The 22,521-nt window shown below is 52.8% G+C and overlaps 1 protein-coding gene across 1 annotated transcript in view; it reads right to left on the reverse strand.

The window, feature by feature from the left end:
- The window catches only part of GLI2 (GLI family zinc finger 2), a 254,346-nt gene that overhangs the window by 163,220 nt on the left and 68,605 nt on the right, over positions 1–22,521 (reverse strand). The gene's annotated exons all lie outside the window — the stretch shown is intronic.

Consider the following 22,521-nt stretch of genomic DNA (forward strand, 5'->3'; position numbering starts at 1 on the left):
ACACGAGATGAGAGAGCAGACGCTGAGTGGGTAAGAGAAAGAGAAACTTCTAAAACCCACCCTCATTCCACTGTCCCGATTCTCAGGGAGCCAGAGGGAACATAAACTCAGCTGAGAGAATCAGACAGAAGGCAAAAGGGGTTGGCCTTGAGCTTTCTTTCGCCTGCTTTTGTCAATCCCAGTCTTTCTAGGGTGTGATGCTTCAGGAGAAGCTGCTGGAGGTTTCCTCCAGCAAAGCAGTCAACAGTGCTCAGATTCACACCATCTGGGCTGCCACTCTTCCCTCTGCTTACTTTCATATGCCCAACTGTTCACCTAGTGAACTCCTATTCATCCCTCAAGACCCAGCTTCAGGCATCACTCCTCCAGGAACCATTCTTTGTCCCTTCTCCTTCAGGGGCAGGAAGAAACACTTAGCACAGGCCTCTCTCAAAGTCGTCTTTTTTTTTTTAAGATTTTACTTATTTATTCATGAGAGACACAGAGAGAGGCAGAGGGAAAAGCAGACTCCCTGAAGGCAGAGGGAGAAGCAGGCTCCCTGTAGGAAGCCCAATACAGCACTTGATCCCAGGACCCTGGGATCACGACCTGAACCAAAGGCAGACACTCAGCCACTAAGCCACCCAGGCACCCGTCTCTCAAAGTCTTTAACCATACTGAGATCCTAGCCATGTGCTTGTCAGTGCCTCCTCCTGGCTGGTGAGATCCCTGGGGGCTTGGATGGTGGGGTATTTGCACAGTGACCAATACAGTGACTGGTCACTACTTGCAAATGGATGAAGATTTACTATTCTTGAGACCAAGTCTCATGGTGAAGAGTTCTATGTCTATGTCCCTGCCATCAGGCTGCTGGGAGAAGAATGGCAGAGGCAGAAAAAAAGAAGGGGTGGACAGGGACTACAAAAGCAATCTCTATTACCAGTGTTCTATGGCTCTGAAGTGTCTGCTATCAGTACTTTTAAGGTGAAGCACAAATCGCACCTGCCTGGAGGTCCCTCACCAGTTAGGCAAGCTCCACCAACTGTAACCCAGAAACAGAGAAGCAGCCCCTATGCCCTAAATCTGCTCCTCAGAGGCCTTGCACCAAGCAGGGTGTAATTCATTCACAGAAGAGCCTCTTGAGCCCTTACTCGGTGCCCCTGGATTCTTAGTTTAAACACAATTCTAACAGATTCATAGGTATTCCCAGTGCATCAACTGAAAGTGGATAGAAGTTAAAGAAGGCAAGGACTTCTGACTGCTCCAGATAAGCAGCTTATCAGCAGAAGATGAAGGGGTAGGCAGCCCACACTTGGGGCTCAGACAGACTCAAGTTCAAGTCCTGGCTGAACCACTTAATAGCTGGGTGGCCTTGGCAACATGCTAACCAGTAGGCCTTTCATAAACATCCAAATGCTTTTTGAATTAAACAGAATTGACTAATTGAATTTGGCCCAGAAGGAGCCTTGGGATTTAGAGGCCGAGGGCCTAGAGGAAAATATGGGGGTGGGGTGGGAGAGGTCCCCTGCAGAGACTTGCTGGGAGCCAGACAAACTCAGGAGGCTCAGAAGTGCTTTGTGCTCCAGTTGGGGCTGTGGGGAGGGGCAGGGGGAGCAAGGAGAGATAGGCGCTGCGTGTTAACAGATCCTGTTGGCCTTGCAGCAGGAGACACTCGTGCTCCTACCTGCAGAGCCCCTACTGTGTCAGCAGTTAACAGCGCCAGGACCTGGCCTGGCTCTTGGCTTTGCACTAAATGCCTGACACATCCAGCAGCAGCTGAAGGCCCTGCCAGTTGAAAAAGGTCGGCACACACCTTTTTCTCTGCTTTGGGCCTAAGGCCCAACATGCTCCTTCCCAGGGACTGCTTAGGAGGCAGATCTGTTTTCTTCTTAGAGATTTCTTCTTGGATGGAAGGGAAAAAACAAAACAAAACAAAACAAAACCCAAACAAAAACCAAAAACAACTCCTGGATGCACCAAATGGCAGCCCTAGTATCAGGCACAGACCTGTCAATCCCAGGGAAGGTTCTGTCCACCTCCACCACCATCCCAGGCTTAGGGAGACAACGCCACCCCCACAGGGATGGATGCTGGGGCTCTGTAGAGTTTTCTGGCTCTTACTACCACCCTTCTGCAAGGGGTCGGGCCCTAGGCTCAAGCAGTTCTCATCTCTCAAGGGTCATTTGAATCAAGGGCAAGATACCTGAGGAGGCATGGAGCAGGGGAGGAGCATAGGCTTTGAACTCCAAACTCCATCAAATTCTAATCATCACTGCTTGCTCATGGTGACTCTGTGGACAAGCTGGGGGATTCCTCTGGGCCTCAAGTATAACAGGGGGCCATGATGGCTTTAGGAACGTGCATCCATGAAGAAAGGGGAACCCTCTCACGCTGCTGGTGGGAATGCCATCTGGTGTAGCCACTCTGGAAACAATGTGGATGGTCCTCATTCTTCAGAAAGTTAAAAATAGAGCTACCCTTCAACCCAGCAATTACAATACTAGGTGTTTACCCCAAAGATAGAGATGTAGTGACCCGAAGGGGCACCTGCACCCCAATACAGCAACGTCCACAATAGCCAAACTATGGAAGGAGCCCAGATGTCCATCGACAGATGAATGGATAAGAAGATGTAGTATATATATATATATATATATATATATATATATATATATAATGGAATATGACTCAGCCATCAAAAAAATGAAATCATTTGCAATGATGCAGATGGAACTGAGGGTATTAGGCTAAGCAAAATAAGTCAACCAGAGAAAGACCATTATCATATGATCTCACTCGTGGAAATTAAGAAACAAGACAGAGGATCATAGGGAAGGAAGGAAAAATAAAATAAGACAAAATCAGAGAGGGAGACAAGCCGTAAGAGACCCTTAACTCTAGGAAACAAACTGAGGGTCGCTGGAGGGGAGAAGGGTGAGGGGATAGAGTAACTGGGTGATGGGCATTAAGGAAGGCATGTGATGTGATGAGCCCTGGGTGTTATGACAACTGATGAATCACTGAACTCTACTTCTGAAATTAATAATACAATATATATCAATTAACTGAATTTAAATAAAAAATACAAATTAAAAAAATCATAAAAAAAGGAAGGTGCATCCAAGTAGATCCCGTGGCACCCTGAATATGGGGCTGTGTGGAGACACAGATCCCATAAGTTTCCATCATATACAAGTGAGGGGCTAGAGGAGGTCTGGAGGGATACGGGTCTGGAAGTGGGTGAAGAGGGAACCATAATGCATCCAGGAGTCCGAGGACAGACAGGCTACTGGATGAGTGGGTCTGAGTGAAAGAGTCATGGGGCAGAGATGGCTGACAAGGTAGGACCCCAAGGTGAGACCAAAGTGGCCCGTGGTGGAGCCACTGGGACCCTGTGCCACAGGAGCAGGCAGGGGACAGCTGGCCATGCAGAGGAGTGTAATACCCAGAAACCAGGGAAGGAGAGGGCCGGGAGTATGAGACCAAGCACCAGGGTGTCCCTAAGAGGAGACATGAAGAGGATCCACTGGACTGAGCAGCATGGGGGTCTCACCAGGCCATATGATTGAAGGGGTAAGGCACGGTCCTGCGGGGTGTGACTTGCAGACAGGGAGCAGAGGCAACTCCGTCAAGGAAGGGGAAAAGAGAAAATGCAGCCAGAGGGTAGGTGGGACCAAAGAGTGAGGGGGCTTCAGAGAGAGACCCCCGTGGAGGTGTTGGGGTGGCTTTGTACATGGCAATGTGGCTAAGTGGACACTTCATTGCCAAGAACTCCCTTTTCCGTGTGGTTCCAGGTTTGAGCTGAAATCCTCAAGGTCTGGAGGAAGGATGGGGCAAAGCATGGTTCTCTTTCAAGGCAGGGGCAAAGTCACAGAGTTTTCATCACAAACCAAACCCTGATCTTTCTCACTCGTTCTTTCGCAGTGCCGTCCACTCCGTGAGCCAGTAGATCCCAAAGACAAAAGCCAGTTATTTCCACACGATAGCATAAAATAACGGAAGGGTAAAAACAGCCACTCAAAGTGCAAGAGAGACCAATGGATTTTTACAAATAGAATACGGAAAGGTCTTTGATAGGGTTTGGGATTTCATGTCGTAATTTTAAAACACAACGACGTGTCGAGTTTCAGGGGGGTATCAAAGAAGAGTATCTACAATCAGCCGAAAAGGCTTTTAAAACATCCCCCCCTTTCTAACTGTACGTGAGGCCAGATCCCCTCCACATATTTCAAGCAAAACAACATATTACAACAGATATGCCAACGTAGAAGCAGATACGAGGATCCAGCTGCCTTCCATTAAGTCAGACATTAAAGAGATTTGCAAAAGTGTGATCCCATTCTTCTTCCTTTCTTATTTTGGAGAAGAGTTATTTTTGATAGAAATGATGGGTTTACCATTGTTATTTTCAAGTGGATTAAAAGTTAAAATATTTAAAAATTTTTCTCACCTTAAATTTCGAGTAATGTAAATATTGATAGATATAAGCCCATATAAAGAGAAGTTCTCGGGGCGCCTGGGTGGCTCAGTCAGTTAAGCATCTGCCTTCAGCTCAGGTCATGATCCCAGGGGCCCTGGATCGAGTCCCGCATCGGGCTCCCTGCTCCATGGGGAGTCTGCCTCTCTCTCTCTCTTTTATGAATAAATAAAATCTCAAAAAAGAGAGAAAGAGAAGTTCTCTGGGGTCTTTGATAATTTTTAAGGGACTAAACAGTTTGGGAAGCCTCTATGCAGGGCAGCAGGCATGCCACCCTCAGTCTCTGCACTGCATTGCCAATCTGGCTCACCCAACAAGGTGGGCAGAGCCAGCTACTCCAGCTCCCATGGGGCTCCTAGGGCAAGTACAACTCCCAGCAGAGGCTTCCTCTATAGCTCCCCGTATCCGTCCAGCGCAAGGTTGGCAACTAACAGAGAGAGACAAATGTAAGCTCTAACTGTCCCCATGGGTCCCAGTTTGTCCACACTCTTGCCCATGTCACACCTGGCCTTCTGTCCTGCTTCAGACACCACTGACCTATGGTGACTTTGACCCAACACCAGATGCAGAGGCTGCAGCCTTCCAGAGATTTCAGGGCTCCCCCAGCTAGGTGTCCTAGCTGGGTGCAGTTGGTGACATCACAACCCTTGTCCCGTGTCACTCACAGTGGTTCTGCTCCCCTAACCGGACTGCAACGAGTATGGCAGTGAGTGTCTAGGGGAACATGTATAAGTGCCCCCAAAGGGACCAGCAGGAGCCAGCCTGGTAGGAAAGCAGAGGAGGGCATTACAGGGAGAGGCAGACCTGCACAAAGGCGCACAGGCACCCGAGGCCGGCCTATGGGATGGGCACTGCGTGACTGGAGAGGCGGGCCAGGAGCCCCCTGTGCCCAGTGCTCGGACTTGGCCCATGGTGCCAGGGAGCCACCACTCACCAGACGGTCCCCTCCACCAATGGGAGAAGGGAACCGGGGTAGATGGTGGCAGCCTGGAAGGCAGCAGTCAGGTTTAACTCTCTCCCACCCCCAACTTTGGGCTGAGGTGATTTGCGGCTCCTGTTACAAAGGGCCGCTGCTACATAAAGCCAGAAAGGCCTGATGGCTCAGATGCCTTCTCTCCCAGGCTTCACTGTGTTTTTTACGAGTAAACATTTCTCGATAAAGACTTACTGTCTGCAGAGACCCCTTTATACCCCAAAGGTAAGGGTTTAAGTGGCCTTATAACTGCCGTTACTTATCTTTACAACGGCCAGAGAGAGCCTATTCAGTAACAGAAGCTTTCATTATTCCGCTATATATATTTTTAGTGACTGGTTATAAATCAGGCTCATCTCTGGGGCTCAGGGTCCAGGGTCTCTTCCGTTCCAGAAGGCCAGTCTAGGAGAACCAGTTCATGCTCCCCTGGCCCTGGTCCTCAGGACTTCTGACACTGACAGTCCTCAAGAAGGCAGGACACGACACGGGCTCTAGTCTCCGATGACACACCAAGGGGAATCTTCAGGTCCCTCAGGCATGTTTCTGACCCCTTCTCTGAGCAGCAGCCTCTCTCCTGTCCTCCTGTGCTCTTCTCCAGCAAATCTAGTCTCTCAACGCGGCATCTGATAAACTCATTCCCACGAGGGCACTGTGGTTGACAACAGCCACATTGCATGGCCTCCACCTTGGAAAGTACCCGCTGTGGCACACTCACACATTGTTAAGATGAATCTGAGTTCCTCTTTAATGATGAAATCACAGAGAGGGACACAGAAAAGGATCCCTAAGTCCCTAGAAATTATGCCCTTTAAGCATCCACCACTTCTGTCTCCATAGAGCAGATGCTACTGGTTCACACTCATGCCCTCATGCCCTTACACACACACACCCAACTTCTGACCACTAGCATTGGTGGTTAATGAAGGGTTTTCTCTGCCCCCTTTGCCTGACAACCAAACAGGTCAGAAATTCCAGAGCAGCCCTCAAGCAAGGACAGACAAGAGTTGATGGTGCTTAGACCTTGGCTGTTGGGCAGGACGGATCATACGGAGTCCTGGAGTCTCAACCTGGGGTGAAAGTGCAGTAGTTCTTGGTAGTAACTGGCTCGCTATGGTGCCCTCCCTCTCCTGCCTCCCCTCCCCCTGCCCCTTCCTTATACCTAAATAGATCATGTGTGCTAGAATCCTTATGGTAGAGGCTCTAAGCATTGTCACTAGGATGCCATATGTGCAAGGAGCCTCAAATTAGGGGCACAGTCTGAGGGCCAGGGAACCTGGGAGTGACTCTCTCAGGACAAGGTGGCCCAGGGGGCTGGACCAACCTGGTGATCTGGTAGGGAGGAGACAGTACTAAAGAAAGGCAAGGCCCAGGGGGGCGCCCGGGTGGGTTGGGGCATCTGAAGATGAAAGACCAGATGCATCTGTGCCCACAAGACCACGGGCAAGGGAACGAGCCAGCACACTGGTGACGTGGTGTCCATCCTGCCCCAGGCAACCACCCAGCTGAGAAGTTCTTGCAAAAGCAGAGCCAAAAGTCTCAGTCTGACCCTGGGCTTGGTTCTCTCCCTCCCAAGACACAGCCCAGCCACGGGGATCGGGCTGTTCCCGGTGTGCAGCTGGGCCAGCTCTGGGATGGGGGGGCCCAAGGACATCTTGGCCACATCTCCCCATGGTCCACTCCACCCCCATCTCCTCTGGGAAAAACTTTCAAAGGCCACTCTTGCCGTCTCCACAGCCTCAAGGCAATGAAGTTCCTAGAATCACAGCATAGGGAAACATGGACTCTGCTTTTTGGTTTCATTTTGTTTTTCTAAGATCCCAGAAGCTCCTGACTCCTCCTTGGGATACATGCACAAAAACCCTGTCTGACCACCCACAGCCCACAGCCAGGACATTTGGTCAGTGTTAGTGACGTGCAGGCACCAACAGAAGAGTTCCAACGCCTTACGTTCCGTGGCACGCAGAGAATTCTTGTGAACGCTCCCACAGATGTCACACAGGGACTGGTGGCAGCCTCCCCAGGACCTCCCAGTGCTCCTGGGGGATGGTGGTTGCCAAGAAACAGAGGGCCTGTTGTGTCTCTGAGTTCAGGGAGCCCAACAGCACACAGCCACGTGTTCCTACACCTTCGCCCAGGCCTGGCAATCTACTGCAAGAACAGAGACCACAGCTTTCAGCCTCCACTTGACAGGGGGTGCTTGCTTTTATCGCCATGCTAGAGTGGAGGACAGGATGCACAGACAGGTCGGGATGGGGAGAGGGCCCAGCTGGGCCAGACCTGAGCAGGATGGCCCAGGAGGCAACATTCCAGAAATAGGGACAGAGGATAGAAACTGCATGTCAAGGGTGGGGCCAGGGGAAAGAGGATCCCAATAGCCTGCAGGACTAGCAAGGGTGATGTCCACAAGATGGTCTCCCCGGGAGCTGGAAATGCCTCCAGAGGCCCACTCTGGGGGGATGGCTCAGAAACGAGAGGAAGGCTTGAGGTCCCCCGGGGCTGGCACGACAGTCGGCTGGTCCTTCCAAAGCCCCCCAAGGCTGGCCTCTGCCTCAGTCCCGAGCTCAGCTCTACGAGGGAGGGCGTACCGATCCCATGAGACAGACCAAGGAGCTGACCTGCGCCCACAGTGCCCAGGGCCCAGGTGTCCGGCCCAGGGGCTCCGCCCCAGCCCCCCTGCCGGAGGCCGAGGCCCCGCACAGGGATGGCCGGGGCCAGCTCATGCGCCTCTCCTCCCCCCGCCAGCGGTTTCCACTCTGCGTCACCAGCACCTCTGACACAGGCAGTGGTTTTCACAGCCCTGGGACACACAGACGGGCCCTGTCTCCCCAGCCGGAGGACCCAGACGGCATTCTGCAGAGCGTGGTCGTTTTTTCACGTACTTCCCGTCTTGCCCGACCCGGCTGTCAGGTCCAGAAGAACTGGACCTTGCCTGTGTGTTGTCTGCTCCGAGCTGCCGTGGGTGAGCGTGGGCCTGACACAGCCCTCATGGAGAAGAGTCTCCTTCCAGGTGACTCTAGCAAAAGTCCAGGGCATCTAGCAGCTAGAACATTGCTCAGCACACACGACGCCCCAAAAAAACATTTGGGAAAAGATGGAAAAGAGGCAGGGTGGGAGGGAGGGAGGGAGGGAGGGAGGGAGGGAGGGAGGGAGGGAGGTCTGAAAAACAGAGCAACCCTGCAGGAATCATCTGCATTTGTTCGTGGGGATGGGATGCTTCAAGTCACAGGGTGTAAGTCAATCTAGCCAATCTAGCCGAAGAGGGAGTGGATTCCAATGTCCCTCTCCTGCTTGAAGCCTTTCCATGGCTCCCCACTGCCCTTAGTCCAAATTCCCTGCGGCGTGTCCAGGCTCTCCAAAGCCATTCAGAGTTCCCTTTCCAAATGCATCTCTCCTCACATCCCTTGGTGTGAAGCTTCCTCTCAAGCAAGTGCTCTGGTCCCTACCCTGCATCCCCACCCCCAGGCCTCTGTTCCTGCCCCTTCTCAGGACTCTCTCCCACATGTCCCTCCTTCTTAAAGAAACTCTCCTTAGGGACGCCTGGTGGCTCAGTGGTTGAGCATCTGCCTTTAGCTCAGGATGTGATCCTGAGGTCCTAGGATTGAATCCCACATCAGACTCCCCGCAGGGAGCCCACTTCTCCCTCTGCCTATGTCTCTACCTCTCTCTGTCTCTCATGAATAAATAGATAAAATCTATTATATATATATCTTCTTAGCGGCACTACCTGTGGAACTATCTGTTACTTCTCTAAGGCTCAGACCTGGTACTTCTCGAAACATTTTGTGTTCCCTACGGGATGTTCTAAAGGACAAGGAGGGAAGGAAGAGAGGCCCTGGTTACTCCAGATAGAGCCCAGGGGAGGTAGCTCAGGGAAGGGAGGACTAGAAGACTGCTCCCTGCTTCTGAAGAGCCAGAGCTCTGACTCCATTCACTGTGAGTGTCTACAGGTGCCTGGAATCCCCAAGGTGTCCCCCCTCCTGCCAACTTGCTGAAGTGAGGTGGGCATTTTTATTTGGTCTGCCCAGCATCACGTGGGACCCATCCTCCTGTGCACAGTCCCTACCAGTCAGGGAGGCTGGCCCTCCCCATACCACCAAGTGTCCATAATAACACATGGCCTGGTCATGGTGACTGGCTCACAGGGTACAGGGGATCCAAGGCAGGGCAATGAGAAGATGCCCTGGACTTCTGCTAGAGTCACTTGGAAGGAGACACTTCCCCACAAGAGCTCAGGGTGTCGGGTTCACGCTCACCTGCAGCAGCTCTTGCTGCCTGGTGGGGAGAGGCTGCTGGCCTGCCAACCAAGGGGCAAGCCAACCAAGAGCATTGAGGGAAAGAGATGGTGTCCCAAAGGCATTGCTGGAATCTCAAATTCAGCTGGTTATGGCTGCCCAGTTATGGAGGCCAAGAAATCCATGTAGTTTGGAAGGTCTGAGTGGGTTTCTGTCCCTGGCACTTGAGCATCATGATTAGGTTTCCATCAAAGAAGAGCCATCCTTCCAGGCCAAGGTACAGCTACCTTCCTATAGTCATACATCACGACTGTCCCTCCTGGGGCTCAGCTTTGTCTGGCTGCCTGCCCATCCCCCATGACCGCTGGCGGAGAGTCAGTCGGAGGGTGGGCGGGCACTGGACTGGAAAGAGGTAAGGGAGCTCCTGGAGCCACAGGTTGGGACTCACTGAGGACAGAGTGAGGCCATGGGGTGGAGGGAGAGAAGACAGTGGAGGGAAGGAGCAAACCGGGAACTCTCGGCCAGGACAGAGGAGGTGGGTGTGTGTGCCAGACAACCCTCATGATGCCAACCCTGGCCAGCTGTGCCACTCCCCAGGAGGCACAACCTTCCTGGCACCCACCCTCCGCAGACACTGCTCTGAAGAGGGCCCGTATCATCACATCACGGGGTGGGAACACCACACATGATCTGGAAACACCCCTGATGGGCTAAGGCCCACTCAACCTGAGTGCCCGCCCCGGGGCTGGTAGAGCGTCCTGGCTTGGGTGTCCCAGATCTGCTTCTTACCAGACCTGCCACATGCTCACTGTTGTGGCCTTAGCAAACCACTCCCTCTTTGGGCCTCAGTGGGCCACATGGCCCTTGATGCTCCTTCTTCTCAGAAACACACATGAATCTTCTGTCCAACTGAGGGCGACATGAAGCATGGAGCCCTGGCCTTTCCCAGCAAAGCATCTGATTTCCAGCAGGACAGGGACCCAGGGCCCCCTGCCCCGGGGGCTCATGTACCTAGAGCAGCAGGTGGGGCTGGCGCGGCACCCTGGCTTGCAGGCGGGCCATCTCTCCCGGCCCCGCCTGACCCCGGCAGCCCCTGCTGCTGCTTGGCCCACAATGCCTGCCACAATCAATTATTCAGAGTCCGAGGGAGGACGGAATCTGGTGATAAAGGACTGGATGTTAGCTGGAGGCTGGTGCTCTTTCTAAAGTGATTTACTTGGCTCCCTCCAAACTCACACCCTTAATGTAATTATTTACTTTGTCATTAAACACCCTCCTTCCACTCCAATTATTTTTAGAGTTTCTGGAGCCTATAGAATTAGCTGGGGAGGCTGCTCATTGGCCAGGGGAACCGGGTCCTCCCCCGAGGGATAGCACTGCTCACGCAGCCCGGGGACTTGCACTAGGGTTGGAGGCCGAGGCCAGGCCTGCCCCTCGTCCTCCCTAACTTCCTCCTTCTCCTCTTCCCACACTACCTCCCTACCCCCTCCCTTCCTTTCTTTCTAAAACAGAGATATAATTCACATACCATAAAATCCACCCTTTGAAAGTATACAATTCAGTGGTTTTTACTATATTCACAGGGTTGTGTAACCATCGCCAGAATCTAATTCCAGAACATTTCATCACCCAAAGAGGAGCTCCATATCTGTTAGCAGTCACTCCCCATTCCCTCCTCCCCACCCCCGACTTTCTGCCTCTAGAGATCTGCCTGTTTGGGACAGTTCACATAAATGGAGTCCAACGACACAGCCCTCTGCGTCTGCCTGCTTTCACGGAGCATAATGTCATCGAGGTTCACACATATTGAAGCAAGATTCAGTATTTAGCTCCTTCTTATGGTTAAATAATATTCCAGATGTGAATACACTACATTTTGTTCACCCATTAGCCAGCTAATGGACTTCTGGGTTATTTCCATCTGGGGGCTATTCTGAATCGCATCACTGTGAACATTTGTATACAAGTTTTGGTGTGTGCTGGGTTTCCAATTCCCTTTGGTCTGTACCTAAGAGTGGATCGTCATCTCCTCTCTCCCTCCTCTTATCCGCCCCATCCTGGGCTCAGAGCCGGGGAAGCTAGGGCCTGGCACGTCAGCACTGCCGTGGGTGGCTAGGAAGCTCTGCCCTGCTCTGGCCACTAACGATATGGCCAGGAGCTGGCACCTGTCCTCTCAGGCAGGTGATGTCACTATTTTGTCACCCACAGGCCAGACTCTCGTGCCCTATGCAGCTGGCCAGTGAGGCTTCATCACCCTCAGTCCACAGAGGAGGCAAGGGAAGCCCATGTTCATACCCCATGCCAGCCTGCCTCTAGCTAAAGGTACCTGTTGCTTTCCCTGTCACCAACAAGGCCAGGAGAGATGTGACCAGTGTGTGTAGATTCTGGGAATCACAAACGGAATGAAGGTCCCACCTGCATCCAGCCTCAGAACTTGCAGAGGTAGCAGTGTGTCTTTGACAATTTGTGCCTCCCTTTTGGAGCCTTCTCTCATGAATACTTCCAGGTACCCCAGTGCCCTTGGGCTGCCACAGGGCAGGGGCCTAGCACCTGATAACCCAAGTCACACAGAAGGACCTAGGACAACATGGGCCTCTGCACCAACCTGCAGGCAGAGTGATAGCTAACAGGGAAATACCAGGCACTCTGCTGGGGAGGGCTTTCCTGCCCTGACCACCCTCACACCATGCAGGACCACCTGCTCCTCCAGGCATGAAGCTTCCCCTGGACGTTCCTTCATTTCCAGGATGGCAGGGCCTGAGGATGGTGTAGAGCTTATGCCTGGTGTGCTCTGCCCAGCACCACACAAAATCCAAACCCTCCTTTCAAATGTCACTAATAAAAATGGGATGGAAATCAGACGCAGAAATGACCATCCTCAGACCAGAGGCATTGCTACCTTCAGACTTCCCAGGCCCCACAAACATAAGCTGGCAACCCATGTCCACTGGGAGCAGCGCCAGCCTGGACAGTCTCAGGGAAAGGGCCAAGAGCAGTTTCTCAAGAAAGAGCCCTCCAGTCCCCTCCTCCCCACCTGCCCAAGAGGAGAGACCAGCTGAACCTGGAGCAGGTCCCAACAAGGCACATGCACCCAGAGCTGGGCTGGACTGTGCCTCCAGCATCCACCACTGGCTAGGCAGCAGCCGGAGGACACAGACCCCAGAGGGGCCTCTGAACACAGTATCACTGGGCTTCCCAGTTCCAGGAACAGCAGCTTGTACTGAGGGGCTGAGGAGTGAAGGGAGCCCTTCCCTTAGGGGCTGACAGAGCCACCCTCAGCTCCTAGGGCCTTTGCACATGCTGCTCCTTGGGCTAGAAGGCAGATTCCCCTTGTATACATCATGGGCAAGCTTCTACTCCTTGTGAAGATTCTGCTCAGATACTCATGCATTCATTCACTCTCAAATTTATTTATTTGATGCATATGTGCTAGTCTCAGAAATAGTTCTAGAATAATCATAATAACAGCAACAGCAATAATACTGAAAGCACCAACCACTACATCCAGAACGCTTACTATATGACACATGCTTCCAAGCATCTTACACTGCTTACCTGTAATCTTAGCCCTCAAAAGGTAAGTATTTTGCCCACTTTTAGGGTGAAGACACCGGGGTTCAGATCAGCAAAGGATATGCAAAGGGGAAGTGGGCAGAGCAAGGATTCGAACTTTATCTGTCCAAGCCCGAGCCTTGGCCCTCAGACCATGCTGGCCACCCCAGAGCTGGTTGTTCCATGCACCACTCCCTGTGGCTTGCCCCAAGCCCTGCCACACTTCATAGCACCACTTTGGTAGCCTCTCCCCAGGCTGCGTGTGCGGCTGCTGCCTGTAGAACCCGGGGTCAGAGAGGGCACGCAGCTGCAGATCGTGGACTCGCCAGGGCCTTACTCAGATATTGGAGCCTTGTCAGGTCCCACTCCTTTGCCGAAGTATTCTGATTGCTCTGGGCATCAGGTCATGGCCATGTCAGTACTGTGAGTGGTGGTGTGTGGTTTCTCCTTGGGGCCACAGCTCTTAGGGACAGAGACTATGGCTCCTGCTTCTTGGATGCTTCCCCTCCCTCCCTCCTACCTGCACCCTCTGGCGCTGGCACAGGGCTTGAGAGGGCAACAGTTCATTCAGAGGCACTGAGACTCCAACAGAGAGAGCCACAGGACCTCAGCCTGCGCGGTGGAGTGGCCACACATCCATCTAGCAGCCCCAGACACCCCTGGGCCTCACTCCCGAGCAGTCCTTCATCGGTCCCACTGGTCCCAGATGCTGCTGCTCATCCCTGCCATGCGACTGTCAGGCTGCCAGACCCAGGGACCTCTCACTGGACTCCCTGTCTCCAGTCTCTCTGCACAGGATGCCTCTCACTGCAGATAGCGCTTTCAAGTTGACACTGACCATCTGATGTGGCAGGGGTCTGCCTTAAATCCCGGTCACTGGTTCCCTGAGGCCTGGAGGCGAGGGGAGAGTCTAGGTACCCCACCTGCTACTGAGGCAGGGGGCCCTCTCAGGTCCCACCTGAATACCCCACCCTAGAGCCACATGGACCAAATGCTGCCTCCCACCCCCGCCCCACAACACACACCCCCATCGCCCTGCACTCTCAACAGGCCACTCTGCTGCCCCTTCCACCCACCCTTTCCTCTTTTCACCCAATGAAGCCCTCCACATCCTTCAGTTCCCAGCTCTGATACTGCCTCCCCATGAAGCTTCCAAGGCAGAATATATCACCATCTCCTGAGCATCCCCATAGTGCTCTGTTCTCTGTCCCCCGATGCCTTCAACTAGGAGAGCTCCTGAAGGGCAGAAGCAGGGTTTCTACATCACCACATCTCTGACTGGTGTTCTGGAACCATCCATAGGATGCACACTTGAGCTCAGGAAACCCAGAGGCACCCAGGCCACCACCTCTGGAAGGCCATGGGTCCCCCTCCTCTTCCGAGTGCCCTGCTTCCACCCTGAACACCAGGCCTGACTTCATTATCTTCAAAATGTTCCCAAGATCAGAGGCGGTAAGACCTGGCCACAAACATAAAATAAATTATCCCCCCACACCAATGATAAATGGTTCTATTAGCAAACCAGATTGTTAAACTCCGATATAACAGAACGCAGGAAACTGGGGCCCATCCATTCTCCCTCCGGCGCACACTGAGTTGTAAATAGGTTATTTTGTGTGTAAATAACACATTAAAACACAGCATTAGCTGTGTCTTTTGATAGAGAGGAAATTGTTACAAATAAATAATTCCGGACAGGAATGTAAAATAAGCCAGATTTAATAGTGCATGCCTGGTGCAGCCGTGTTAAACATGACTAAAATGATAAACCCCAGAATATACTAATAGTAAACTATGCACTGACATCAAAGTAATGAGACTGTATTTTTACCAAGCTTTAGAAATGCTAAAATTAGTTTTGACAGAACCAAACGTCAGAAAAATGTTTCCAACATAAACACCATCAATTTGGGAAGCTGGGGTTCGGGACAGGACGGAGGCTGGGCTGGGAGCAGCTGTGTCCCATCCCATGGGCAATTCCCAGTCCATCGGTCTCCAGTTCTGGTGGTGTCACCAGATGACTGTGTGTGCTTCAGGTCTCTGGGCCTTGGCTTCCACATCTGTAAAATGGACAGATCTGAACTATATGATCACTCAGGCTTCTCTCAGTTCTGTATCTGGAAATGACTTTGAAGCTTTCCCCAACTCTGCAACAGTTAAATATGCACAAATGAACCCCAAGAAACGAGGCCATGTGTGCCAGGTGTGGCCAAGGCCCGGGGAGAAAACAGGAGCTGGAGCCACCAGGGTGGCCCTCAGGGGCTTCCATTCTCTGTGGGCAGAGCTCATCAGCTCACATGTGCCAGCCAGAAACACACAATGCGGGTCTGAAGTGGCCATGTGGGTGCGTTGGCCTCTACAACCAAGTGGGAGAAGTCAGGCAGGCCAGTGGAAGGCTCCAGAGCACAGCCCCTGGGCTGGGCCTTGAACGCTACGCCGAGGCGGGGGCTGCTGTGTTGGGGCAAGTGGGGCATCTGCTCTGATCTGGATGGCAGCTGTTTTGTTTATTTGTTTAAGATGCATTTATTTTCAGACACAGAGAGGGAGAGAATCTCCAGCAGACTCCCCGCTAAGTGCAGAGCCGGATGTGAGGCTTGATCTCACGACCCCGAGGGATTTGAGACATTTTTTTGATGCCCAATGAGCCTAGGAGGTTGACACTCACCACCTCGCTTCCTGCCCCCCAGCTCTCTACTCTTTGCAAGAGGAACGTTTCCTTGTACTTGCTAGTGCAGAGGGCGCCTAGGCTTTGGTAGTTGCCTTGGGCCAGAGTGTGGGCAGGAGGGTCAGTGGTGTTGATCCACCTCAGCACCCAAAGATGGGTCAGTCAGTCAGCCTGGCCTGGGTGTAGTGTTCCAAAATTTGACGGTAGTAATAGCCTTCTTTAGTTTTAGGAGTACTGAAGGGAAGTTTTCGGGCTGCAGCACCATCATCGCATCATCAACCTGATGTTCAATATATTCCTGTAAAATCCCAACCTGAGTTGACACCAAGAGTTGGACGCTCAACCGACTAAGCCACTCAGGTGCCTCTGGCTGGCAGCTGTTTTGAGGGACTTTCAGAGCGGCCCTTAGAGCATGAGGTCTCAAGGTCACAGGAGACCGCGATGTGCAAGACGAATGGGCATTCACATTCGTGTCACTAACATTTGGTCACTAAACAGACCCTCTGATAGCCACTCTATAAACACTCTCCCATTTCATCCCACAAGAGCCAGATGTAGTTCCCATGGCCATCTCTACTTCAAGAACTTCAGAAAAGTTAGAGGGCTTGCTCCAGGGCAAACAGCTAACAACAGGGAGCTGGCAAGAGCCCAGGTCCTTTCTACCATATTCCACTGTGGGCCAAAAGGAGTCTCCAACCCTCACCTCTGCCTCTGGAGCGCCGACCCTCCAGCTCAGCCCTGGCACATGAGACCTCACTAGCCAGGGCATCATTAAGTCATTCAGGGGCCCCTAGAAAAAGTCCAGGCAGTCGTGCTGTATTCTGCTTCCTGAGTGTGCGAAGCTGTCGGGGGAGGACCGAGCTCTGCTCTTGGAGAAAAGTCTGGTGGGAACTGGCTGTTCCATGTGGCTGGGCCATTAAAACAAACTCAGTAGCAGCGACAACAGCCATCCTGAAAATCACTTAAATAAGAATAATTGCCCACTTAGTCACACCTGAGTACATCCTCCAGCCCAAGGCAGAAGTGTGTGGCTGCAGCAGAGCAATTCAGGTAGGCTGGGGAGGCTGGCCCACAAGGCAAGTTCCAGAGGGCCTCAGAAGGGGAGCGGGGGCCAAGAAGCAGGCCAGCCCAACTCACCCCAGGGACCTCAGAGGCAGCAGGCCATACCAGCCTACTGGCACACACTTGGCATGACAGTGTCAGACTCCCCTTCCTCAACCATCATTTACCGGGTGTCTTCCTTGCTGGGGGATGAGCCAACAATGCCCTGCCCATAGGCCCAGAATCAAAGAGAGGACAAAGACACCAAGGACTCAGAGGCATTTATCAAACTACAGGGCACACAGTAAGGTCCAGTGATTTGGGTAACATTTCCTCACCCTGGCACCCCAGAAACAATGCTCGCCACCTGAGTTGTTTACAGACTCTGGAATTCACACAGTATTCCAAGACGGACAGGGATAGGCAAAAACGGACCACTGGGCAAAAACGTGCCTGGAAGAAACTTTCGAAGAAGCGAACAGGGCCAGTAAACAAGGTGATCTCGGGTGGCCGGTGCAGTGGGGCCACGCTGCCACAGGAGTCAGGTGCTGAGAGTCACACATGCTCAACCCTGGTGGACACGCAGGTCACCACCCTGCCAGTACTAACCAGCTGTACCTGGTTAGTGTGCCCCCTCCAGGGATGCACGCCCCACCTTGGCCCAACTGTATCCAACGTAAACATACCCGAAACCAGGCCCCAGCCTGGGAGATTCCATCTCCACGGGGCTGGAGTGGCCTGGGGATCTGTATCTATTACGATTGTATCATGGGTTTCTGAGGCATGGTCAGCCTCAGCAACCTCTGGTCTGCTCCCACCCACTAGCATACGAGGGAGAAGGCTGAGTTAGCAAGGCCAGGGATCAAGGTCAGGTCACCTACCCAGAACAGCCTGTGATAGTGAAGCAAAGCAGGACAGTAACTCAGGCCTGATTTGCAGCCCAGGGCTCCCTCTACCACTCTCCAGTAGGAAGACAGCAGAAATCTGGTCTACCTACCCCTGTCCAGCCTCAAAGTCAACTAGCAAGAGCGACCAGCGAAGGGAAGCCTTTTGAAGTCAGGCAGAGCTTCCAGGCCTAGAAAAGGAAAACTTTAGTAACAGCTACTAAAGCAGAGACTTAGCCTGGACCTCACACAGAGCTAACTTAGCACCTGTCACTGTACGTTGCTAACTCCAATAATTCTCACAACACGGTAAGGTAAAGACCATTGCTGTGTCCATTTTATAGATGTGGAAACAGAGGCTCAGACCTGCCCAAGGACAGCAGAGCTGGGCCTTACCCAGGTGGTGTGGCTTTAGAGTCTGAGCTGTTTCTTACCACTTCTCTGGACCACCTGCAAGAAGGGCAGCAGCAGGAGCAGCCACTCCCCGTGAGCTACCCTGTGCCAGGCAGGCGGGAGCACGTTGTGTCTTGTAATTTTCCCATATCAGCTCAGCATGTGATTTCCACTTTACATAAGGAAAGTCATGTCTTGCCTCATGCAGCTAGAACGCAGAAGGCCCCACGCTTACAAGTGCATCAGAATCTCCACAGCTTGCCCAGCCCCACTCCCAGAAGCACAGCTCCCGGAGGCCTGGATGGGGGGCCCCAACTCCCAGGGATGCTGATGCTGCTGGCGAGGGACCAGACTGGGAGGGACCCTGGCCCAGCACACAGTGGGCATTCTGCAACAGTTAGGTGTTGCCACGGTAGTGCGCCTCACAGAATTTCTAAAGCCCGTCTGGATATTTGACCTCAGGGACTTAGCAAAGCTCTCAGACCCAGACTCAGCTCCAAGTTTTATGGCTCCAGATTTTCCAATCATCCCAGCCCGGAGGCCTGGAGTAGCTGGGTCCCTGGTGCTCTCAGCTGAGGCACACAGGTTCAGAAATATTTTTGGAAAGAAAACCTACTGTTGAGGAGGAAAATACGACAGCATTTGGGCAGTTTTGGTGTAAAGCAATGAAAAACATCTGAATCAAATTGCCTTTAAAATTACGCCATTTTAAAAATTAAAGGGGGAAAAAAGCTCTAGGCCAAAATGTGTTTTTTAAAAGATTTATGGTCTCCAAAGCGTTAGCACCACAGCTAAATAGGCTGGGAAAGGACCCACCGGCCTGGGCCTCTGCCGGCCTGGGCCTGAGCTTCTGCCGTCTGTTCCTAGCCAGCTGCTCCCACCAGACAGGTGATTCACTGAACCTGCCCCCAGTCTGACCACAGTGCTGCTTCGCCCTCTGCCACCACCCTGTCCTGCTGTGCACACGTGGGCTCAGAGAGGTAGCAACTCTGAGTGGAAATACCCAGCCCCCAGCAGGTCCGGCTCCACAACACCTAAGGGAGGTCAAACAACAGGGGCCAGGCGGGCCAGGTGACTATTCGGGTCCCTCTGCAAGTAAGTCATGGCCTCAGATATCAAAGAATAGGTCATTTGGAAGAGAGAAGGCGCCGCCAGCCTATTGCACAAATGACTTTCTGTGGCTGGTGCAGGGCTGGACAGTTATCACCAAGTATCAGTGGGTTGGACTTTATGGCCCAAATCACCCAATGAAAACACCAAAAGAAGAAAAAAAAAAAATAGACTCACTGCGTGACGGGGAGCCTCAGATCTTATTCTCTGCTCAACCAGCAAGTGGCCTTAGGCAAGTCCCGGCCCTACCTCGTCTCAGTCTCATTCACAAAATGGAGAAGCTCCGAGCACTCATGAAAAAAATGTGCCTGCCACCCCAGCCTCGTACTCAGCAGCTCCCTGTGCTGGGAGATGTTCGACGACAGGCTCTGACAGGAGACAGCGGAAGCAGACAGTCCTGATTTGTAGCATTTGCCAATTTTCCTGCCTTAACTACTCCCACTGTGGCCAACTTCTAGTTACCAACCTAAAGTCAAGGATGGCAGAGCTGGAAGATGTCCACAGTCCCCTCACACAAGTTAGCAGAGGCTGGCTTCAGCACACCCCTGCTCTCAGAGGTAGTTACAGTCTACTAGAGGATTCTAGAAGGCTGAAGGTCCTTAAGAACCAAAGAGATGGGCTTCCTATATGCACTGTCCATCACCCTGAGTCCCATCAGGGCAACCACTGCTGATGGGACCTCTAGGTATCTAAAGTTGTGATAGAGGTAAGATATAATTGGTACCCTGCTTTTTTTACTTACTGTTGGAACCTAGGCACACCCGGGGGAGCCCACCCCGACCATGATCATAAAGTCTTGATAAACATTTTCAGTGGCTACGTGACGTTCTATTCAATAACTATTCCATGGTTTGATTAATCAACCTCTTCCCATGGAACACACAAGCTTGGCATTTTGTGGCTTATCACACATCGGTCCAGAGGATGGGTGAGTCTTGCATGAAGATGTCGGGAGCACTGTCATGAGCAAGCAGCAGTGATGACAAAGGGGCCAGGTCCTACAAACCAGCAGGGTCACAAGGTGTCCAGATGTAGGGGGTTGCCTGTATTGCAGGTCAGCCTCCGACCCCTCGATTGAACCCTCTCACCCCATCACCAGTTCCAGAGGCTTCAATCTCACCACTGGAATTGTATGGCTCTGGCTCTAAGGATGAACACATCTCTTTAGGCAGAAGGATTTCACATCCACATTATTTTCCTACTGTCAAAAACTAGAAACAGCCTAAGTATTCAATAACAGAGGACTGTCACAAGATCATGAGGACGCTAGATGACATCTGCCAAATATCCAAATGTCCACCTCATGACTGGGAAAACGGGGCCCAGAGGTAAATGGCATGGCCCAGGGGATGTGGCTGGAATGAGGACCCAGGCCAACAGCCCCCTGTGCGCTGCACTGCTCCTGCTTGAGTCCTGGATGGCCCTTCCCCACAAACTGTGCAGACAGGGCCATGGGGAGCAGGAGTGGTGAGGAGGCTTCCCAGTGGCGGCGGCGTCTGATTGAGACTCATTCCAAAGATCGGTCATATCCACCGTCTTCTGGAACCGCATCAACCGAAACCGCATCAACCGAAACCGCATCAACCGAGCACTCCTCCGGGGCCAAGGAACCAGGGGATGGGGGCCTGCAGGAATGGGCAGGGTCAGCATCCTAAGGAAGGATGCAGGTGTGGAAGAGCAGGGTTGGATGCCTCCGTGAGGCCACTGCACCCCAAGCTGCAGGTCTGCTGCCCGTTCCCCCAGATCCAGATCCCCTCAAGCATTTGCTGTTATTGTATGTTGGTGACAACTGTGTCTGACACTAGAGGGGCCTCCTCTCCCCCCAGTTACATCCTAATCACTGTCTAATTACTGCCTGTGTCTGTTCTTTGCTACTGTGGCATGGCAGTAAATCTCACCATGTGGCAGTTCATCATCTACTCATGGCTCAGGAGAGGCCAACCCAGGCCGAGGCAGGGAGACCAGAGGGCCCAGGGGAAGGCCAGAGTAGCACCGAGGGCTGGGCTTGCCAGGGCTCACTCAGGCCTCAGAGGCCATGCATCTGTCCATCAGGCAGAGGGACATCTTGAGCTATCACCCCAGGGCAGCATAGGCCCTGGCTCTGGAGAAGGAACAGATCACATGCAGACACAGCCAGGCCCAGGATGAGCCAGCTCTAGGACCAGGCAGCAGGGCCACCCAGCCACCTGCAGACTCCCACTCTCAGCCTCCCCTTCCCTCATCTCCTGACACCACCCTGTGTGGGGGGTCGGCCCTGGGCTTTGGCTCCTTCCTCCACCCCAGCTGGTCACAGAGGGAGAGCCTGGAGAGCTCATCTCCAAGATGGACACGGGTCAAGGGGCATCATCCAGGTAGGGAGGCCAAACGCCTACCTTCCTAGGGGGGAACAAGAAGGTTGGTCTCAGATCTCCTTCTCTGAACTTGAGCCACACAGCCTAATCATGACCTCTAAGTGAGCATCACGGGAGGCAGGGGGTGAGGATAAAATAAATGTAGTAATGACAACATAGAGGTCCTCTGGTTCACTGCTGGAAACACCAACCCCCTCCTCCCCTTCTCAGTGTCTCCCCGATACCCTGGGCTCCAGCCTCCAGCTGTGCCCGGTGCCGCCCATGGACCAGGAGCACCAGCATCACCTGAGTTCTGGTGGGAAATGCAGAAACTCAGCCCCGCCTGACTGCTAGATTGAGCTCCGCACTTCAGCGAGCCTGGCTGCATGTGCAGGTGCATATGCGGGTGCATGTGCGAGCACATCAAAGTGTGAGCGGCCCCGCCCCCCTTGCACACCCATCCTGCCAGGGCGAATCTGCCCCCACCACTCTCCGAGCTGTGCCTGAGCGGCGGGAGCAACAGGCCATGACTAAATGCACTTGAATAAAAAAGGAAAGAAAAGAAATCTAAGACTCTCCATTCCTCAGAGACAGAAATAGTTTTGCGGCCTCCAGATGGATGGTGCACACACAAGGGGAGGTCTCGCCTTCCCGCCAAACTTTCCCGACGGGATGCTGGCACGGACCAGTGGAAACCAGAGAGTATTTCTCTTCGGGGCAGTAAATGAGAGGCTGTGGCTCGTGTAGTCCTTCTGTTATAATTAAGTTGGCCAGAAATTCACCTAAGGATACTAAATTCTGTACCTGACCCTCTAATTACAGCCAGAAGGGATCAGGAGACAATTACTTTCCAAAATAGTCCCTGGCGGGCCAGAGGCCAGGAGC

Source organism: Canis lupus, chromosome 19 (genome assembly GCF_003254725.2).
Source record: "Canis lupus dingo isolate Sandy chromosome 19, ASM325472v2, whole genome shotgun sequence".
Taxonomy (NCBI): Eukaryota; Metazoa; Chordata; class Mammalia; order Carnivora; family Canidae; genus Canis; species Canis lupus.